At 55.9% G+C, this 8,537-nt stretch overlaps 1 protein-coding gene across 2 annotated transcripts in view; it reads right to left on the reverse strand.

The window, feature by feature from the left end:
- BCL6 (BCL6 transcription repressor) overlaps window positions 1-7,793 on the reverse strand; it is a 53,196-nt gene extending 45,403 nt beyond the window's left edge. For both annotated transcript variants that reach the window (XM_060242854.1, XM_060242853.1), the window contains exon 1: window positions 7,703-7,793. The gene's annotated coding sequence lies outside the window, so the exon portion shown is untranslated. The remainder of the gene's footprint in view (window positions 1-7,702) is intronic.
- Between the last annotated feature and the right edge of the window lie 744 nt (window positions 7,794-8,537).

Consider the following 8,537-nt stretch of genomic DNA (forward strand, 5'->3'; position numbering starts at 1 on the left):
ACCCAAGACGTTTAAGATACTCGTGTTGAATTCGAAGGGTTTGAGGCGGCCGGGGGGGGGGGGGGGAGCTCACATTTCTGGAGGGGAGGCCAAAATTCGAGAGGACCCGAAACGGAGGCTTGGGAAAGGAACCCCCAGTCACAACAGGACTCCGTGGCCGTAACCGCTTCCCCAGAGCCCTGCCTTCCACCCAGCGACCACAAATGATACTGACCCCAAATGCAAAGCGAAAGTTCGTGGGCGAGAAATGCAGAAGGGTAAACAGGCAGCCCGCAGGCCGTCCACTGAAGCCGCCGTTGCAGAAGCACAACAGGGCTGGTTTGGGCTTTTTTGTTTCTTTTCCCCTTCCCGAGAGCAAACTCTCCTCTGCTCAATTCTGAGCCGGCTGAGCGTTCCCATGTTTCTCCCTACAACGAAAGATCCTTCCTGGTCTTCAACGTTGCCTGATGCTCATTGAAGAGCAAACTGAGGAGGCTTCGTCTGAGCTCCATTAAAGGACCTAAAAGCGGCTTTTATATCAAGGGAACAGTGAAGGTGATGAAGATCGTAGAAGCACAGAGTTGAGACCTCCAGGGTCATCTAGTCCAACCCCCTGCACAATGCAGGAAACTCACAAACCCCTCCCCCTAAATTCACAAGATCTTCATTGCTGTCAGATGGCCATCTAGCTTCTGTTGAAAAACCCCCAAGGAAGGAGAGCCCACCATCTCCTGAGGAAGCCTGTCCCACTGAGGAATCGCGCTAACGGTCAGGAAGTTCTTCCTAATGTTGAGCCGGAAACTCTTTTCATTACATTTCAACCCATTAATTTCAAGATGATGAGGAGGAAGATGAAGACTGCAGATTTATACCCCGCCCTTCTCTCTGAATCAGAGACTCAGAGCGGCTTACGGTCTCCTATATCTTCTCCCCACCCTCCACCCCTGCCACAACAGACACCCTGTGACGTGGGTAGGGCTGAGAGGGCTCTCATAGCAGCTGCCCTTTCAAGGACAACTCCTACAAGAGCTATGGCTGACCCAAGGCCATTCCAGCAGCTGCAAGCGGAGGAGTGGGGAATCAAACCCAGGTCTTCCAGATAAGAGTCCGTGCACTTAACCACTACACCAAACTGGCTCTCTCTGGCTCTGAAATGCACGATCACACTATGTTCTGTAAATCCAGCAGGACTTAACAGGAGCTGAATGCTGGTTGGATCACATCTTTCGTCAGTGGGCCTAGTCACAGAATCATAGAATTGGAAGGGACCTCCAGGGTCATCTAGTCCAACCCCCTGCACAATGCAGGAAATTCACAAATACCTCCCCCTAAATTCACAGGATCCTCATTGCTGTCAGATGGCCATCTAGCCTCAGTTTGAAAACCTCCAAGGAAGGAGAGCCCACCACCTCCCGAGGAAGCCTGTTCCGCTGAGGAACCGCTCTTAACAGTCATAGAATCACAGAATTGGAAGGGACCTCCAGGGTCCTCTAGTCCAACCCCCTGCACAATGCAGGAAGCCCACAAACGCCTCCCCCTAAATTCACAGGATCCTCACAGTTGACGGCTTCGAGATAAAGCCACTTTTTAAAACTTCCCGGGTAACCGTTCTCGATTGGCCGATTCCTTTCAAAGTTTAAAAGGCAGCTCCCCGAGAGACCTCGTCTGGAACTTCCCACCATTAGACTGGAGTGGGACCTTTAAGTGGGCTTTAAGCCTGATCTTGGAAGCTAAAGAGGGTCAACCCCAGTTAGCGCTTGGACGGGAGACCGCCAAGTGAAACAGGCAACGACAAACCGCTTCTGAGCAATAGCTCTAAGCCAGGAGTGTCAAACTCATTTGTTATGAGGGCCAGATCTGACCTTGCTAGGCTGAGCCATGTCAAGCTGTGCCGTGTGCGTTCCTATTTAAGATTAGGGAGCAGAGATATAAACTTTATAAAGCACTCGTTGGTCCTACAAGTGTTTTCTTTGTATTTCTCCCATGGGATCCAGAGAACTGGGCAAAGGAAGCGATGGTCCTTTCCTTCCTTCCCCAGGGGACCAGGAGGGGGAGGAGCCTCAGCCAATAGAGGAAAGAGAGGCTTGGCTTGGTAGCTGTGCAACTGAGGGAGCCTGGCAAAACAAACTCCGCCTCCTCCCCCCCTTCCTCCCATAGGGAGGAGCCTCAGCCAATGGAGAAAATAGAGACTTTGCTCTGGCAAAAGAAGTTGTGGTGCAGAAGGGAACCTTGGAGGATGAATTACGTTCGTTTGGAGTGTTTTGCTGCCAAATATTTAACACTTTCTTAGGGGGGGGGGAACAGCAAGAAACTTCTTTCTTGCACAAGACCAACACACAAGAAGTCCATTTCTCCCTTTCTCACAACACGAGAACTCGTGGGCACTCAATGAAATTGCTGAGCAGTCGGGTTAGAACGGAAAAAAAGGAAGTCCTTCACCCAAAGGGCGATTAAAACGTGGAATTCACTGCCACAGGAGGTGGTGGCGGCTGCAAGCACAGACAGCTTCAAGAGGGGATTGGATAATTTATTTTATTTTATTCGATTTATATCCCGCCCTACCCCACCGAGGTGGGCTCATCTGGAGCAGAGGTCCATCAGTGGCTATTAGCCACAGCGTATTGTTGGGACTCCCCGTCTGCTGCGGCAAGTGATGCTCTGTATTCTTGGTGCTTGGGGGGCAACAATGGGAAGGCTTCTTGTGTCCTGGCCCCACTGGTGGACCTCCTGATGGCCCCTGGGTTTTTGGCCCCTGTGTGACACAGAGTGTTGGACTGGATGGGCCATTGGCCTGATCTAACATGGCTCCTCTTCTGCTCTTGTACTTCTTTCCGGCTGAGGGATTTGAGAGAAACTAGCTCAGAGGTTCTGAAAGAAGACAAGCACCGTCTGTCTGAATCCGCCTTATAGATCCATCAAGCTCGTCCAGTTCAGTACAGTCTAGTTATACCGGTAGCGGCTTTTCAGGTTCTCGGATAGAGACAGCTTGTTCTTGGGATTAAACCTGGGACCTTCCGCGTGCACTCCGGAGCCAAACCACAATCCCCAACTCTTACAGGAAGGCAGGTTTTGCAATCCACGGTTCATGCATACTTTATAGAATCGCAGCGGATTAAAATTTAATCCGTGCAACGGGAAAGCTGTAGCAGTAAGAACAGGTGAGAAGGAATCTTCTCCAGGAAGACCTGCACTCTCTCTCCCTCTCTTCTCCCCCCCCCCTTTTATCAATGTAGAAAAGTGGAAGGGGGTTACGGGGGGGGGGAGAACCAAGAGTCATCAGATCGATAGTCCAAGAAATTCATTTCTCAGCTGCAAAGGGACAAAAACCACCAAGGGCACGCTCGAAAGCATCTGGCGTTTTCGGATTGGTCTTAAGCCTCCGGTACAATATAGCGAGCGATAAAATGTTAAACCTTTAGGGCAAGCGACTCAAAGCAAAAACCCAGGCGGCCAGCATGCTTTCAAAGCACACTTCTCGTCGAGAGCTGGGAAGGGACCTCCAGAGTCATCTAGCCCAACCCCCTGCACGATGCAGGAAATTCACAAATAGTTCTCCATACACCTACATCTCCAGTGACCCCCCTGCTCTGTGCCCAGACAATGACAAACTATCTCCAGGATTCCTGGTCAAACTGGCCTGGAGAAAAGTTTTGGACTGACCCTGAAGAGGCAATCAGCATTTCCCTAGGTGCGTAAGAAGGGACTACAAGAAGCAGGTGCCCCCTTCTTCCCCTCCGTTACGTCCTGCAAGCTGCTGAATTTCTTCCCGTTTTTTTTTTTTTAAAGAAACGATTCCTTTCCTAAACCTCATTTTCACGACGCTTCTAGCAGACGCAAGTGGCTCAGCAGACCCCCTTTTGCCCTTGAAGCGGCCAGAACAGAGTCATAGAGTTGGAAAGGACCTCCAGGGTCATCTAGTCCAACCCCCTGCACAACGTAGGGAACCTGCAACTCTGCCTTATACTGAATTCGAACCTCAGTCCATCGTCTTCAGTATGGGCTACTCAAACTGGCAGCGGCCTTCCAAGGTTTCAGGCGGAGGTCTTTCCCCCACACCTGCTGCTCGGTCCTTTTAGCTGGAACTTGAACCCGGGACCTTCTGTGTGAAAAAAGCAGAGGCTCTACCACTGAGCCACGATCTCTCTCCCGTGGGGTGCAAATTCCTATCCCTCTCTTGCCCCGACAACTGTGGGCAACTCTGTGTCCGTGACTCTGTTTCCATCTCCCTTCTATCTAGGAAAGGAAAGGTCCCCTGTGCAAGCACCAGTCGTTTCCGACTCTGGGGTGACGTTGCTTTCACAATGTTTTCATGGCAGACTTTTGACGGGGTGGTTTGCGCCATTGCCTTCCCCAGTCATCTACACTTTCCCCCCAGCAAGTTGGGGACTCCTTTGACCGACCTCGGAAGGATGGAAGGCTGAGTCAACCATGGGCCAGCTACCTGAACCCAGCTTCCGCCGGAATCGAACTCAGGTCGTGAGCAGAGAGTTCAGACCACAGTACTGCTGCTTTACCACTCTGCGCCACGGGGCCCTTCCGTCTAGCAGGCAGGCACAAATAACTCCCGTAAAGGAGTTTTAAAACTGCTTCTTTGTACAGGGGCAAGTCTGGAAAAGGTGGGGCCGAGTTCTCTCCCCGCCACCACCACCACCTGAAACAATCTGGAAAGAGTTCCTGTTCCACAGCAGACACCCCTCTCCCGCAGCCCAGGAAAGTTACGTCCGGCGTTCTCTCTCAACTGAGTTAGCGTGAGCCAGCTCCCGCATTTTTAACACTCCCGCTCCCACATTTTCGTCTTCGCTCAGGAAAGATGACCCCCCCCCCACCAGCACAATAATTGATGCAGCATTTCACAACTTTCATGTCAGCCGCTGGAAAAGCAGAATTTCTGCTCGCAAGACTCTGCAGCGTAGAGGGAACACTGGTTATGTCATAATATCGCAAATAAAAGCACCAGCGAGCTGTAGAGTGGGGGGGGGGGAGGAGGGGAGGGGGAACCCGGGGCCGCTATTCCCCAAGCCGCCGCCAGACGTCGCTATTGATCCATACACAAAACGGGGTATTTTTGGCAATGAAGTTTTCACAACAAAGTCTCTTCTTTCTTCCCCTCCCCCCTCACTTTCCCTCCAGTCCGGCCAGGGGGCGGCGCGTCGAAAGGGCCTCTTGCCCGCTGAGTCCTCGCCCGGAGGCTGGAAGCTTTCAATTTCAAAACAAAATCGTAGTTTTGACACTTTTTCCACCCACCCTCGGCGGCAGAAGCCGCGTTTTCACTTTCCCGTCCATTTCTCGGCTGGGGGAGTGTGTTCGAATCCTGCCGGGTTTTTTGCTTAGGTATAAAGAAAGCAAGGGAACGGGGGAGGGCGAATGAGGGGAAAGCCTCCCGGGGTGAATTCCTTCCCCTCTAGGAAGCACCACTCCCCCCGGGATGTGATGGGATATGGGACACACGCCTGGCACCCTGCGGAGAGCGCTGCGCACGGGGCGAGGGGGCCACCGCGGAGGAGGCGCTGCCGTTTTCCTCACCGCAACTCTTCCCAGCCCCTGAGCTTAAGGTTCGAGTCCGACAGTCCGGGGAATGCGACCGCAGAAGTTCAGAAAGTGTTTGCTCCGGATCAACAAGGCTTCACACTCCCCCCGCCCCCCTCGCTTCGGAATCCACTCCGGGATAGTCGCAGAAGCCGGATCCCCACTTCTCAGACCTGAGCAACAAGTGCGAAGCGAAACAGAACGCTGACGCTATGCGGGCACACTTATTCCGTGATAGTTTACTCCGGAACAAGAAGGGTAGACGGAGGGGGCCACTTTCTCCGTCGCGACTACCCCGCGGTTCTCAAGACCCTCTCCGGGTCGGTTTTGCTTCCAGTGGGTTGGGTTTTTTGGGGAGGGGGGGACTCACTTGGAATTCCGCCCCCCCAAAAAAAAAAACTCTCCAGTCTACCGCTCAATTCAGCCCGACACCGTCCCGGGGTTGCAAAATCGGAACCCCCCCCCCCCCGTTTTAAAGCCCCCCTCCGTTGCAAAAAAATAAAATAATAAATAAATAAAAAAAAGACTTCCAAATCCAGATTTCTACAAAAGGCTCCAGACGCTTCTCTTTGCCCGAATGAGACAGAACGACTTCATACGGAGCCAACAACCGCCTCCGCCTCCGGCAGCCAGACTTATTTGCCGTCAACAGCTTCTGTTCCCGGCCTCCCCGGGGCGAAACCTCGGCGGCGCAGCCCCCCAGCTCGCCCCGTGGAAGCTCCAGGGGGCAGAGACCCTTCCCCCCCCCTTCCTCCTGACAGGTCAGACCACCGGCGGGGGGCTCCGGCTGGCTCGGGATCGCGAGATCCCCGCGCGGTCCCCGAACGCCTTCAGCCGTCGCCGAGTCGTCAATGTCACGACCCCCCCCCCCCAGTGGCGGTCCGGTCAACAGACCCTCATCTCTGTTAAGGAACCCTAGACTGTCTGTCTGTCTTGTCTAGACAGGCACGGCGAACTTCTGCAGCTCCCCCCCCCCAATAACATCCCCAAGTCCCGTGGGGGGGCACCCCGTTCCGTACCCCGTTGCCTAGGTAGGAACTTGCAAACAGACCGTGTTTTTTTTTTTTTCGGGGGAGGGGGGCGTGGAATTCCCAAACCATTCTGCGCTCCCCCCCCCAAATTTTTTTTATTGCAATAATTTATTTTTAGGCTCCTCCGAGCTCATTTGCGCCCCCCCCTCCCCCGCGCCCTTGCCCGGGTTGCCGACTGGGCCGGGCGTTTCTGCACCGTCATGCGCTTGCCCCCGGGGTCTCTCCCCCGTTCACACGCACCATTCGCCGCTTGGGGAGCCCCGACCATGGAGCGCCAGCCTGGAGTCACGCAGCAGCAGGACACCCCCCCCCCCCACTCCACTCCAGCACCCATCCGCCGGCCCGATCCCCAAACGCATTCCCCCGCAGGTGTTCAGGTAGCCCCCCCATCGGGGCGGGCACGTCGGAAGCCGGCTCTCGGGAGATCCAGCCGAAACGCATCGGCCCGTTCCCACGTACAGGCGGGCAAACACGGGGCAAGGGGGGGGGGGGAAGGCGACCGCCAGCCTCCCTCCTGCCTTCGCCGGGGAGAGAAAAGGGAGAGAGGCCCGGAGCGAGCGAGAGAACGCGGCTGCTGCAAAGTCATCTAGCTCGGCCGTGGAGAAAGAGGAGGCAGTGGCGGGGAGCCGGCCGGCGGGGAAGCCCAAACGCCGGGCAGGAGTCGCGGAAGACGGGAGCCGGCCGGCCAACCCCCGAGGGGGCGCCTCGGCTCGGCCGATTCTCCTCTCCCTGCTCTCCCGCAGCCGCGCTCCGCAGCCCCGGCCTCCGCCACCTGCCAGGGCGGCGGAGGAGAAGGCGAAGTAAACAGGGCGCCCGAGCCAAAGCCGGAGCGGCCTCCCCAACCAGACCCGGGGAGGGGGGAAAGGAGGAGGGGAGACGAGAAGAGGGGAAGGGGGGGGTGGTGGAAAGCCAAGACTTTTCCGGGGGGGGGGGGAAGAAAAAATAAATAAAATCCACGCGCAGGATTCGAATTCAGAGGCCGGTGCGTCTCACGGGGAGGGGAGGGAAACTCCAGCGGGGAGGGGGCGAGAAAAAAATACTATCCAGCAAGCCGCGACACACAACCACACGGCGGACCAGCAGCCGGAGCCGCGCCGGCAAACAGCAGCAGCCGCCGCCGCCGCCGCTTTGCGAAAGGGGAGCGAGCCGCGAGCGAGCGCAATCACCTGGTCTCCGCGCTTTCCTAGAAACTCCTTGCATCACCACTTCTAAGAACCCCAGTTCTAAGAATCAACACCGCTCAATTCTCGGAATTTGAGCGGCCGGCGAGACCATCCCGAGGGGCACGGGGGGGGACCGCGTAGACGCCCCTCCGAGTGGGAGCCCCGCGGAGCCCCCCAGACCCCGCAGAGGGAGGCAACGTGATCTTGGAGAGGGGACCCTCGGAGAAGCCGGGTTCAAGCCCCCCCCGGACCCTTCGGGGGGCGGCGGAAAGCCGGAGTCGCCTAACCCGGGCTCCCCCGCCGCCGGTGGAAGGTTCCTCCAGCCCGGAGTCACGTGGCGGCCTGGCCCATTGTGACGTCAGGCGCGGCCTCAATACGATGTTGCAGAGTTCTCTCGCTTTGGCCCCTTTCGGAATTCTGAGAACTCCTTTTTGGCGAGGCGGGTGACCCATGGGCGATCCGGTGCCAGTTCGCTTCTCCCCTCCCCAACCCCGTTTAAACAGAACTTCCTCCCCCCCCTCCGGTGCTCCCTACCCTTTTGCAAAAAATAATAATGATCTCCCATTTTTATTTTATTTTTTTGCAACAGATAGATTGCAAACTGGAGCTTGGGGGGGGGTTACGCGGCGCGCTCTGGCACGGGGGCTGGTTTAGGGAGCGATCGGTGGGGTGTTTGGGGTTTTTTTCCCCCGCAGGTCAGGAAAAAAGGGGGGGGAGGAGAGGGAAGAGGAGGAGGAGGAAGGGGGGGCGAAAAAAAAACAGCAATCCTCGGGCTGCGAAGGGCGAAGACGGCGCCGATCTCTTTCGCCTGGGCTTTTATTTTTATTTGTTGCTTTGC

The sequence above is a fragment of the Heteronotia binoei genome, chromosome 6 (assembly GCF_032191835.1).
Source record: "Heteronotia binoei isolate CCM8104 ecotype False Entrance Well chromosome 6, APGP_CSIRO_Hbin_v1, whole genome shotgun sequence".
Taxonomy (NCBI): Eukaryota; Metazoa; Chordata; class Lepidosauria; order Squamata; family Gekkonidae; genus Heteronotia; species Heteronotia binoei.